Below are 13,626 nucleotides of genomic sequence, written 5' to 3'. Positions count from 1 at the left end.
TTTGAATGTGTGTGTGGATTGGAGAGTGGATGATTGTATGTGTGTGAATTAGTGAGTGGTTAATTGTGTGTGTTTCAGTGAGGGGATGAGTGTGTGGGTAGATTGGTGAGTGAATGAGTGTGTGTGTATATGGATTGGTGAGTGGATGACTGTATGTTTGCTCCAGTGCTCTGCTCAGAGGTTGGGAGAAAAGCTGCCGACAACTTATCGCGTTAGGAACGCAAGAATAGTCCTTGGATCTCCCACCCATAATGCAACAAAATAATGCCACACATAAAAAGAAGCATTTGATTACATGTAACAAAACCAATACACCAATTTGTAATATTATGTGTGAACTATCCCATTTAATATCAAACACAGAAGGTAGAGTCTGTACAATGTGAACATATTAATTTGACTGAAAACGTACTAATTAATTCTCAATTAAGATACAACCCTGTTTCCAAAAACGTTTCTTCAAATGCAAATAAAAACAGAATGCAATGATGTGCGAATCAATCATCCCTATATTTATTTGAAAATAGTACAAAGACAACATATCAAATGTTGAAACTGAGAAATTTTCAATGTGCTGCCAGCAAAGCATTTCAACAAAGTTGAAACCAATTGCGGTAGTTTTGAAAGTGTAATTTTTCCCCATTCTTGATTTGTAAATGATTTCAGTTGCGCAGCCGTTCGTGGTCTCTTTTGTCATATTTTTTGTTTCATAATGCGCCAAATGTTTTCAATGGGTGACAGGTCTGGATTACAGGCAGGCCAGTTTTGCACTCAGACTCTTTTACTATGGAGCCATGCTGTAATACATGCAGAATGTGGCTTGGCATTGTCTTGCTGAAATAAGCAAGGTCTTCCCTGAAAAACATGTTGTCTGGATGGCAGCATATGTTGGTCCAAAATCTGTTGTTCCAAAACCCAAAATATGTATTGTTCATCATTATTGGTGCTTTCACAGAATTGCAAGCCACCCATGCCATGTGCACTAATGCACCCCCATACCATTATGGATGCTGGCTTTTGAACTGTGTATTTGCTGATAAGAAGCCGGATGGTCCCTCTCCTCTTTAGCCTGGAGGACGCGGCATCCATGATTCACAAAAAGTATTTCAAATATTGATTTGTCAAATCACAGGACAGTTTTCCACTTGGCCTCAGTCCATCTTAAATATGCTTTGGCCCCGAGAAGGCAGTGTCATTTCTGGATCCTCTTTATATCTGGTTTCTTCTTTGCAGGTAGAGTTTTAACTTATATTTGTGGATGCAGCGACGTACTGTGTGTGTTCACAGACAATGGTTTTCGGGAAGTGTTCCTGAGCCCATGCAGTGATTTCCACGACAGAATCGTGTTTGTTTTTAATGCAGTTCCACCTGAGGGAACCAAAGATCACAGCCATCCAACATTGGTTTTCGGCCTTGTCCCTTGTGTACAGAAATTCCTCTGGATTCTCCAAATCTTTTAATTATATTATCTACTCTAGATGATGAGACCCCCAAATGTTTTGCAATTTGAGAAACTTTATTCTTTCATTCTAATATTGTTGCAATATTTGCCTGCGCAGTCTTTCACAGAGTGGTGAACCCCTCCCCATCTTTACTTCTGAAAGACTCATCCTCTCTGGGATGCTCTTTTTATACCGAATCATGTTACTGACCTGTGGCCAATTAACCTAATTAGAGATTGTGAGATGCTCCGCCAGGTTTTGTTTTTAGCATTACACAACTTTTCCAGTCTTTTGTTGCCCATGTCACAGCTTTTCCTTTACATTTTACACCGCATCACAGTGTCCCTAATACAAACAGGGTTGTATTATAAAGTTAATGAGTAAATCACTAAAATTACTACAGACATATTGAGGCTGTCTAATGAAAACCCTGTTTACTAACTAGACTAAAATGTTGTAATTCTTCCCGTTTATATTGTCAAGGAATTGTTGCCATGGCAAAAGCTCTGAAGCTGGTGGACTTGGTCAGCTTCAGCTTGACAAGTGTACAACCAAGTCGACTCTCTGAAAGGTATAGTAAAAGTGAGTATGGAGAACGTAGCAATGCAAACGTCCCTTGTCATTCATTAGAACTGGAATGGAGTTTGCAACGATGGCCTCATCCAAGCTTTCTGAGGTGTATTTCACAACTGGACTTCATGTGAAAACACGCCTTATTTGTTTCTTCTGTGTTGTAGTTTCACTATCTGGACAACAGAGGGCAGTATACACTCTGTAATGTGACGGTCACACCAGCTTCTGGTGTACTGCTGGAGTGCTCAGGTCCTCCCTGTCCGTTAAGTACTAGCCATCATGATCCGAATGTCAACACTGATCCTAGATTAACACTCACCGTGAGAGACTTTATAAATATGGGTCCTGGTGTTGGATTCCCATGGAGAGAGCAGCCTAACAGATGGTCTGTCTTTTGATAACTTATTAATTATTGTGAATCCTGTGCTATGAGAATAATAAATGGTGTGGAAATGGGACACAAGCTTGTTTACTGCTCCCTGTCTGAGGACACTAGCGGACTAATTACAGAATGATGTGAGGAGATTCCCGTCTCCACTCTGTTCCCCACCCCTTCGCTAATCAAGACACTGAACTGTGTCTGTATAGAATCACTGAAATTTGAAAGTGAATCATACGTATAGATTTGTTGATTGTTGAACTGTGAGTAATTCATATGGACTGACTGAACATTGAGCTGTGAATCATTCATATTGATTCACTGTACGTTTTCATTTTCACTGATATTTAACAAGGCAAGTTTATTAAGAACCAATTTGTATTTACTGCAACAAAATAGGGGGAATGTTACAAGGGGAGAAGCATCAATTCCTTGTCTTGCTGAGGCACAGAACGGCGTAGTTTTCAACTTGGCTGTAGGGGAATTACAACCAGGGACCTTTCGGACGCCCAGAACCACTAGGCCACCTTGCCACACTTTGCTGTTGAGCTGGTGTGTCTAAGACTCATTGTGAATCATTTCCATTGACTCAATGAATGTTATGCCGTGAATCATTTGGATGGACACATTGAAGAGTGAGCTATGTTTGACACAGCAGTTAACATGGTGTGGAACGTCTACCGTGTGGTAAGCATCAACTGATAAACTACCCAAGAAAAATTCCTCTTCTAGGCAATCTAGACAAGTAACATGTCCTTGCATGAGTCGTCCATGTTACAAAAAGTCCCCATGTCAGGTGAATTCTTGACTAAAGCTGAACAAATACACAAACAGTATGAAGAAGTTATACAAATGTATGCTTTGGATTTGAAAAAAAATCTGGTTCAGGGACCCAGAACATCTAACTTCTCTCCAAGACAGAATTATGGAGTTTCCCCTATTTTCTAAACACTAAGTCTTGAAGAGGATGTTTCAGGAGATTGAGTGGGAGTTTCCAAACACAGTGACTTCCAAAAGCCAATGTCACTCTCTTCTCCCGCCTCACATTGTCTGTGCTTGTCTGATACAGCCACTCTCTTTCAGGCCCAGTCAATGAGGTGCCAATTGACAGTAACTGTCCTGAATTGCGCCTAGAGCTCAGCTCCAACTAATACTCTATATAGGGAATAGTTCCATTTGGGACTCACACAGGCTCTTTCACTGAAGTGCTTCTGACAGTGAGGAATTCAGTGGACGGTCCATTGACTCTTTAAAGCAATCTGTCGAAGTGGATATGGACGGTGCTGGGAATCATTGTGTGTGTGTGTGTGTGTTTGTTTGTTTGTTTGTGCGTGTGTCAAAGTGGATTTTCCCTGAGTGGGTATTCAGGCAGACTGACTACCTGTTATCCTACAATCAATAGCATCATCACAGGACTCCATCACCATTACAGCAGTGGATGTTTTAGCTTGCATCATGCCCAGCTATCACATCTGCTTCCTTGGAAGTTACGAGAATGGAGTATTTTTCGGGGTTTAAGTCTTTCCTGACTGGAAAGTTTTGCCAAGTTGTGGGAGGAAAACACATGGAAAGCACATTATAACCAAGCTCCAGGGAACATATTGTATGGTTCGTTTAACGTTTTTCTTTGCTAGCTGGATGCCACTCTACTAAACCCCCCAGATGGAGAATGATGGTGTCAACAGACATTGTTCCAGCAAACATAACAGCATCGGCCCCATGTGGGAATTTCAGTGGGTGATGTGAGCACAGTCTAGCCTACAACAAACACCTACATAATCCAGACTAAGCGTTTGGTAGCAAAATTGCCCAGTAACATCACATATCGGCTGCCATACTTCACAGTATTTTCTGCGTGACCATTCTTCTTTTTAAACCGAATCCCAGACGTCTCGCCTATATTTGTATTATTTGACCATATAATCCAGTTCCAATCAGCGTTCCAATGTCGTTTAGTCAACTCCAGATGCCAACGTCTTGATGAGAGTCAAGGCTTTGTTGATATCAAGGTGATCTCCAATTGTAGTTTGGAAGACTTGGTGACCCTAAGACTCAACCAAATTCTTTAATTCTCCAACTGTGATTCCTGGATAATGTTTTATGTCTCTAACCATCCTACTCACTCTGCCAAGCGGAAAAATACACTTTGGGTTGTCTTCCAGGTTCAATGCAGCTTCAGTTAATTTATATTTAAGCATGTAGCTATTTTATTTATATTTTTTTGAGTGTATTTTAACCTTCTCCTTTCCTTGCTGGTTTGGGTCATTGTCTGTGAAAAATATAAATAAGTTGGAGGGAATTGTTAGATTGTGCAGTAAAATTGCAGGCATAAATCTAAATGACCTCTCCCGATTGTATAAAGACAGAGTGACCGAGAAGACCCAGTCAATCCATACTCACCTTAGTCACCCCTTGTTCAGAGAGTTCAGGTTGCTTCCATCTGGTAGCAGATACATCCTACCAAGATGTAGGACCAACAGATTTAAGAATAATTTTGTCCCCACTGCTATTGGCCTTCTGAATTACATAAAGTAATTCTATGTTCTTGTTGTTTTTTTGTGTGTGAATTGTGTGGTGTTTGGGGAATGAAATGTGTTAATTGTGTTGATAATTGAATGTACTGCTGTCTGTGCAACAATTTGCCCATTGGGGATAATAAAGACAGCTAACTAACTAACTAAAATTTTTTTTTTTTATTGATAGCCATTGCCTAATAACATTTTTCTCATTTTATTTGTGTTTTCTCTGAGCTTCCCGATGTTGATAGATGGGAGTTTGGCACTGTGCCACCTCATATTTTTACCCCAGTGATGATGACAACTTAAGAGTTACTAATGAAATATACAGTTAGGTCTGGAAATTAATGGACACCGACACAAGTTTGGTAATTAAGCCAAAATATATTCAAGTTAGAGTTAAATAATGAATATGGGCTTAAATTGCAGCCTCTCATATCCAAATTGGAGGAAGGATTTAGGAAGAACAGCTCTTTAATATGCAGGCCCCGCTTTTTCAAGGGACCTAAAGTAATTGGTCAGTTGAGTCAAATGCTTGTTCATGGACAATTGTGGGCTATTCCTTTTTTATTTCTTCATCAATGGTACCAAAATGATGGGAAGAAAAAAAGTATGGAGTAAGCTTGGAAAGGCTCATGATCTGAAGCACACCACATCATCTGTAAAACATGGTGCCATGCCATAGTCTTGCATGGCTTCCAGTGGCACTGGGTCACTAGTGTTTATTGATGATGTGACAGAAGACAGCAGCCAGATGAATTCTGAAGTGTATAGGGATATACAGTTGTGCTCGAAAGCTTGCATACCCTTGGAGAATTGGTAATATATGTGGCATTTGTAAAGAAAACATTAGTGAGCAGGCAAAACACGTCTTTTATTTCTTATGGAATTCACATTCAAATGTAGATCATAACAGAATGGCACAGTCATAAAAAAAACATGTCAAGAAAAAAAAAGGACTGACCCCTGTTCAAAAGTCTGCATACCCTTAGTTCTTAATACTGTGTATTGCCCTCTTTAGCACCAATGACAGCATGCAGAAATTTGTAGTAGTTGTCTATGAGGCCCTGAATTCTTGCAGGTGGTATAGCTGTCCATTTGTCTTGGCCAGATGCCTCCGGGTCATGCAAAGTCTTTGGTCGTCTTGTATGAACCACATGTTTGAGATCTCCCCAGAGTGGCTCGATGATATTAAGGTCAGGAGACTGTGATGGCCACTCCAGAGCCTTCACCTTTTTCTGCTGTAACCACTGGAGGGTCAACTTGGCCTTGTGCTTAACAAACTCATTGACTATTTATACACAGATACTAATTGCAATTTAAAAAGCCACAGGTGTGGGAAATTCACCTTTAATTGCTATTTTCACCTGTGTGTCTGTAACAAGGCCAAACATACAAGGGTATGTCAACTTTTGAACAGGGCCATTTGGGTATTTTCTGTGATCATTCTTATTAAAAAAGGAGACAAACAACTATGTGATAATAAATGGCTTCATATGATCACTATCCTTAAGTAAAACATATTTTTTTTTGCACAATCCATCATATTTTCAAAAACAATGCCAAATTCTAAGAAATCCAGCCAGGGTATGCAACAGAGGTGTCGCTAGCATCACGATACTTTTCCGGTTTTTAATGTGCATAAGGAAACTGTCGATGTACAAGCTAGCGGCCGACACTTCTACACTGTCATAATGCGTGATTGGAATTATAGATGAATAGATCAGGGGCTATTTTTATTTATACATTTTGGTCAATTTGAAATCGGGGCTATTCATAAAAGACCGCAGCTATAGCCCCATATGCCCAGGCCTAACGACGCCACTAGTACGCAAACTTATGAGCACAGCTGTATTGTCTGCTCAGATTCAGCCGAATTCAGCAAAGTCGATTGGGCGACGCTTCACTTTACAGATGGACCACAAAATGCCCCAAAACGTACTGCGAAAGCAACCCATGTGTTTTTTAAGGCAAAGAAGTGAAATATTCTGCAATGGCCGAGTCAATCAACTGATCTCAACACCATGCGACAGCTGAAGGCAGCTGCAGTAAAGGCACCACAAAGGAAGAAACCCAGCGTTTGGAGATGTCCATGTGTTCCAGACTTCAAGCAGTAATTTCCTGCAAAGTCATTGCCTGCACAAATGATTGTGTTAATTTGTCCAATTACATTTGAGCCCCTAAAATAAGGGGACTGTGTATGAAAATAGTTGCAATTCCTCAACGTTTCATATGATATTTTTGTTCAACCCCTTGAATTTAAGCTGAAAGTCTGCACTTTAATTGTGTCTTGGTTGTTTAATTTCAAATCCATTGTGGTGGCATACAGAGCCAAGATTATGAAAACTATGTGAGTGTCCAAATATTTCCGGGCCTAACTGTATATACACAGTGTATGAATGGGAAAATGCTTTTATTTAATTTGGTTCATAAAAAATCCTGTTTGAAAATAAGCGTGTCACGCTTTTAGAATAATATGTATTTATTCTATAATAATATTTATATTTTTTATCAAAGTATTTTTATTTTATTTTCATATACAACAAACAACAGATACATAACAACCCATATCCCACCCACCCACATTGCACCACTGCTACAAAGAAAAGAGGACTGTTAAAAAATATAAAGAAAAAAAGAAAAAAAAAAAAAGGCGGACAACAACATTCACATCATACAATGTCATTAGAGTCCATCTGTTCGACCAATATAAGAACAGGTTGCCAGATATTATTGAATTTAATAGTATTACCTTGTAAACAAAAATTAATTTGTTCAAGAGTTAAATAGTGCATAACATTGTTGATCCAGTGTTTAAATACAGGTGGAGTCTTATCCTTCCATTTTAATAAAACAATGCGTCTGGCCAAGAGAGTTGCAAATGCTATCACAGTTCTATCCCATTTATTAATGTTTTTCTTTAACCAATTTTACCTCATTTAAAGGTTAAATTGATCTCATTATGAATGTAAGTTCAAGCTGAAAATTTTTCATAGCCTTTCTTAGCTTATTCTTTCCAAGTGGTCCAATAATTCTGGACGACACTGTATCTCTTGTGTGAGGGAAAAAAATTATTTTGTTCATCTGCACTCAATTCGATGTCCTGGGTGCCTAGGGTGGCCAGAAAAAGTCACTGTAGATTAAGATTATTGATTCTGATTCTGTAACTGATAAAGTATCTGCTCCTGTGGACATTGATAGTTTATTGGGCTTCAGGTGCATTATAATTTTAACATCTTCCTGCAGCTACAGTGAAGAGGATGAATATGTTCAACAGCTTTTGGGTGGGTACACAGTCTTGTAAGTGGCTATCTTTCTTGTTAGCAAATTCATGTAATATTATTACAAGTTGTCTAAACTAATCTAGCTAATATTAACTAGCTAGCTGGCTACAGTTCTTTATCTACTGAAAGTGACACAAGCCATTATCCAGTAGTTTGATCTATTTTTTATATATGTCTTGCTGTGCTGCTTAGAACAACATTGGGCGAGGCTATGACACGAAGCAGATAGTTACATCCAGTAGATCCTGTCCATTTGCAAAAGTGGAGAGAGTTAGGTTACTTAGCTAGCTAACTATAGTTAGTCCTTAAGCGATGACACTTCTAAAGGCTGTTCTTATACAAATACTTAAAGATTTAGAAATATATGTTATGGTTAACCTCCAGGAATTCTGAAAAGTCAGGCTGATTGAACGGCAAGCATATATAATATATATATATATATATATATATATATATATATATATATATGTATACACTTAAGCTCTCCTTGACTGACATCTCTTCAAAATGCCTTTGTCAAGCAACTTGAACTCAATGAGCATTATTGTGGTTAAATCATCAATAACTTGGCTGACAGACAAAGCAAGGCACATAAAATTGAGTGTGCTTAAAAAGTTGTTTTTTTTATACATCTCCTGTTTAGCATGTCTCTTTGGTTGCAGACGCACTTACCGATGCACTGACAGACATGACAACTGAGTCAATGTTTGAACAACCGTCCTCCACCATTTTGTTCCACATGCCTTCTTTAATGTCGGTGTCAAAGAAGTGATATTTAAACATTCTAAGAGGATGAAACATTTTTAAAAGATATTCAGTGACTAACTTGACACAAAAAATAAAAGGTTATTTCCAAACCAAAATAAATAACATAAAAGAGAAAGAAAATTATTGTAATACAAATTATAGAGTTTTATTAGTGAATATGAGGAAAAAATATAATGAAAAAATATAATATTTAATTCACAGTTCTTAATTAATAATGTTTTTTCTACTCAAAAACAGGTCATGACTACTGGCACCCCAATAGTCATGAACAAAATCTACAGTAATAGTTGTATCTTCCCCTTGATATGTGCTGTATATACAATATGAACCCTGATGGTCATCCAAGACCATGTTTTCACTGGGGGTATAAATATAAAAGATAAGACCAAAGGTTGTTGACCTTCATACACATGTCAATGGCTATAGATACATCTAAAAATAAAATGGCTACAAGCCTGATTTAAGTCAGCTGAAGCTGTGATGAACCTGCTTGGAAGACAACCCATGGGTTTCCCCCTGGGTTCTGTGGTGACATGTCTTGTCTAGATGAGAGTAATTATGTAAGTCATATGTAATACTTGGTCATGTATTCTTTGCATCCAATAATAAAGTCTGCGATAGACATCAACTGACGCTGGATATCTTCCCTACCAAGCTCTGTCCTCCAAAAATTGGGGACAGAGAAAATGTCTCCATTCATCAGATGTTCCTGGTTTAAATGCAGTCTGGGGAAATTTGTATTCCAAACACAGACAAAAACACACACGCGCACACACACACACACACACACACTACTCTAAACTGAGACGTCAACTGTCCCATATGCTCAAATCCCACTCTTCCCCTGAACCCAGGCAAATATTTGAAAGAAAGAAAAAATATTATTTGGTAACTAGGTGTGATTGCAGTCCTCAGAGTAGAGGTATGACCGGATTCAGATTATGTGTGCCGTAGGTTTGCCTGATCCCAGGTTCTTGCTTACTTGCCAAGACAGCCCAAACTGATCTTGGACCAGCCACTGTAGGCTTATTCAATCAGGAAACATTTTCCTCTCCTAATGTAGCTAAAAAGGGGGAGTACTTGGAGGAAGGGGACATTAAGCCACTTATTTATTTGGATGCCAAAATATTCCTCTCATCAGGGCAAATAATTGCCCAAAATTGTCTAACCAGCCACATACACAAAGACCAATCACATGTGTCTAACCATCCACATACACAAAGACCAATCACATGTGTCTAACCATCCACATACACAAAGACCAATCACATGTGTCTAACCATCCACATACACAAAGACCAATCACATGTGTCTATACATCCACATCCACAAAGACCAATCACGTGTCTAACCATCCACATACACAAAGACCAATCACATGTGTCTAACCATCCACATACACAAAGACCAATCACATGTGTCTATACATCCACATCCACAAAGACCAATCACGTGTCTAACCATCCACATACACAAAGACCAATCACATGTGTCTATACATCCACATACACAAAGACCAATCACATCTGTCTAACCATCCACATACACAAAGACCAATCACATCTGTCTAACCATCCACATACACAAAGACCAATCACATTTTGATCATTACTAACTTGCTGGCAGTACAATCCCTCCATCTATTGATGGATGCCAATGCTGACCTCATCTCATTCAAAACATATGTCTAGTTTCTTGGTCACTTTAAAATGTTCACTATCCTAGGGTGCCTGTCCCAAAACGTTAACCCCAAAAATGCATCCCTATCCCTAAATCCTAACTTTCACCCTAATCTTAACCCCAAATCGCTTCTTGTCATCAAAGGGACTGGCGAAAAGTGTTCCTTTTTTTTTACTCTCCTTGCTGTTTATGGTCCCCACCAGGACATTAAACTGTATTCATACACTCAGTGCCCAACTTCCTCGTAGAGATCCCATTAATGGAGTTTCAAGTGCAGTGTGGAGTTCAATCAAGATGAAGTTGTGTGTGGATCGGGTGGGGCGCTATGTGAATTTGACTGGGGCCAGAATGTGCAAGATGAGGCTATTGATGTGAGCCAGGACAGTCTTTCAAAGCATTTCACATCCAGAGATATGAGTGCTACTTTGGTTAGTCATTTAGGCAGATTGCCTTTGCATTCTGGTGCCCAGAGACGTTGGTGGTCCGCTTGAAGCTAATATGGTGTTAGGGACTTGGTCAGGGAGAGGTCAAAGACGTCTGTAAAGACTCATGCTTTCCTGCGGTTTAGTACACGTCCTCACTTTCTTTTTGATAACCTTTTATTGTCATTTTGACGAGTCCACTGAATTTTAACTAGCCAACATTTGCATTGCAATCTATTCTTGCTGACATTTGCTAGCCAATGACAAAATTGACATCACACAAGGATCAGCAGTGGAGGGTTGTCCCCTCAATAATGACACTGTCACAAATTGGATTGGAGCTCATTGCAACCATCATGCTGGAGGAGATCACTTTAGTCCCAGGCTCTGCCCGTTAGTTAATCATGCCAGCACCCATGGATGTAGTACATGGCAAGGGATCTACAACTATTCATCCATGCAGAATCTCTATAGATCCTCCAGAGTCACTGGTCCTCCCTTGTGGAATCTCCTATCCAGCTTCCTGCACCAGTTTTCAGTAGAGTTGAGGTAAGGGGACTGGGATGGCCTTTGCAAATCTTCTTTCTGTTGTCAGAAAGACATTTTTATTTGGACCTGGAGGAATCTTTTTGGTTTTGTTGCTTGTTCCTTGGTGTTTCAGGCTGGGTTTTTTGTAAAAGCACTTTGTGACAACTGCTAATGTGAAATTATTATAAATAGATTTGATTGATTGATTTGATTGACCTGCTTCAAAATTGAACAACAAGCCCGTTTTATCCTTCTGGCAGAGAGAAAATCTCATTGCACTTGACAGACTCCATGATGCTTTGTGTTCTCACCAGGTTCCCAGGGCCTTTGAAAACAAAATAGCTCCACAAAATTACACATCTATGTGTGATATTAATAATACAGTATCTCACAAAAGTGAGTACCCCCCTCACATTTTTGTAAATATTTGAGTATATCTTTTCACGTGACAACACTGAAGAAATGACACTTTGCTACAATGTAATGTACAGATTGTATAACAGTGTACATTAGCTGAAAAGATGTGAGGTTTGTACTCACTTTTATGAGATACTGTGTATATATATATATATATATAAGTGTATTTACACACTATCCTTCAAAAGTTTGGGGTCACTTAGAAATGTCCTTGTTTTCCATGTAAACATATGTTGACAGAGCTGTTTTGACTGCAGTTTCACACGATTGCACACTTGCAATTCAAATGTGAGCTGTCAGTCCAGTTGCACAGGGCCGAGATACAGCGTTATTATGTTGCTTCATTGCTCCAAAACTGGGCTACTTCAACAACAATCCGACTAGAGAAAATATATGGGGGGGGGGGCAGGCTGCTGGGTTAACTCCAAATTCCCTGACGGCTGCTATAGGAGTCCTTTTTAAAACAGTGTATTTAGTAATAATTTCGCGACGCGGAACATAATTCTGCTGCTGATTGCGCTGTAGGGAATGAAGGGAGGGTGGGAGACATGTGCCTGTGTTTCGCCAGCACTGTTCATCTAGCTCAGTTAGCATCACGTGCACAGATGTCACAGAGCCATTGGGAAACGACCGGAGAGGCAGCATTTTAACACAGCCCTTTTCGTGTAGTAAAAGTGAAAATACAAAGATGTGAGGTGTAAAAATGGAGGGCTGGTGGACATTTATCTGTTTGTTCTGTGTCTCTAACTCTGAGGTCATCATGGCAACACAAACAGATCTATTTGGACTTAGGCTAAGTGGGGTCTCTATAGGAGAATGAATAGTTGGCCCGCTGGATATTGATTTCTGTCTCATCATTACCTATATTAAGTGCAATACAATACTGTTCTCTCACTTTGTGTTACCATCAAGCAGGCTGTAATGGACTGTGAATATAGTGAATGATTCAAGGATTCCTACTTTTGTGTAGTGGGAACAGGTAGTAGATTTCTGTGTAGCGAGAAGGTCTTAAGATATTAATATAACAAAAGCAGAAATTAACTGAATGATGATTTGCCTGAAAGTGTGCAACTATTTTTAGAAAAATCCTATTGTAACAATAAAAAATAAAAAAATCCGAAAATAGGGCAACCAAATCTGATGCTGCCTAATCTGTTGCTGTCCATAAGATTACATACTAACTATAATAAGATTGCTCAGAAACTACTCCTTTTCTTTGCAGGATTAAATCTTGATGCACCACTCCGACTAAACCATGGCCCAAACATTTCTCCATAACTCATAACTCACATATCCAATTAACTTTATCTCATGTCTGTCAATCATCCCTCTTCCCCAAGCTGTCTCACTGATTTACCCCCCCCCCCACCCCCCTTTCCTCTTCACTCTCATAACACGTTTCACCCCTTAACCCTTTACCACAAGACATACAACACACCCTTACACCTTCAAGTCAACGCTTGTCACTTTGAGCAACACAACTGTGGTTGAGATTGTTTGTTTGTTTGTTTGTTTGTTTGTTTATTGCTTGTATTGTATGCAGGGGAAAAATCCTAAAGAAACCAGATTCTCTCTCCAGGCCAGATGTTGCGGGATTAAAACGCACACAAACAATTG

Source organism: Esox lucius, chromosome 5 (assembly GCF_011004845.1).
Source record: "Esox lucius isolate fEsoLuc1 chromosome 5, fEsoLuc1.pri, whole genome shotgun sequence".
NCBI lineage: Eukaryota > Metazoa > Chordata > Actinopteri > Esociformes > Esocidae > Esox > Esox lucius.
The sequence above is the reverse complement of the archived record's forward strand: the minus strand, read 5'-3'. Positions refer to the sequence as shown.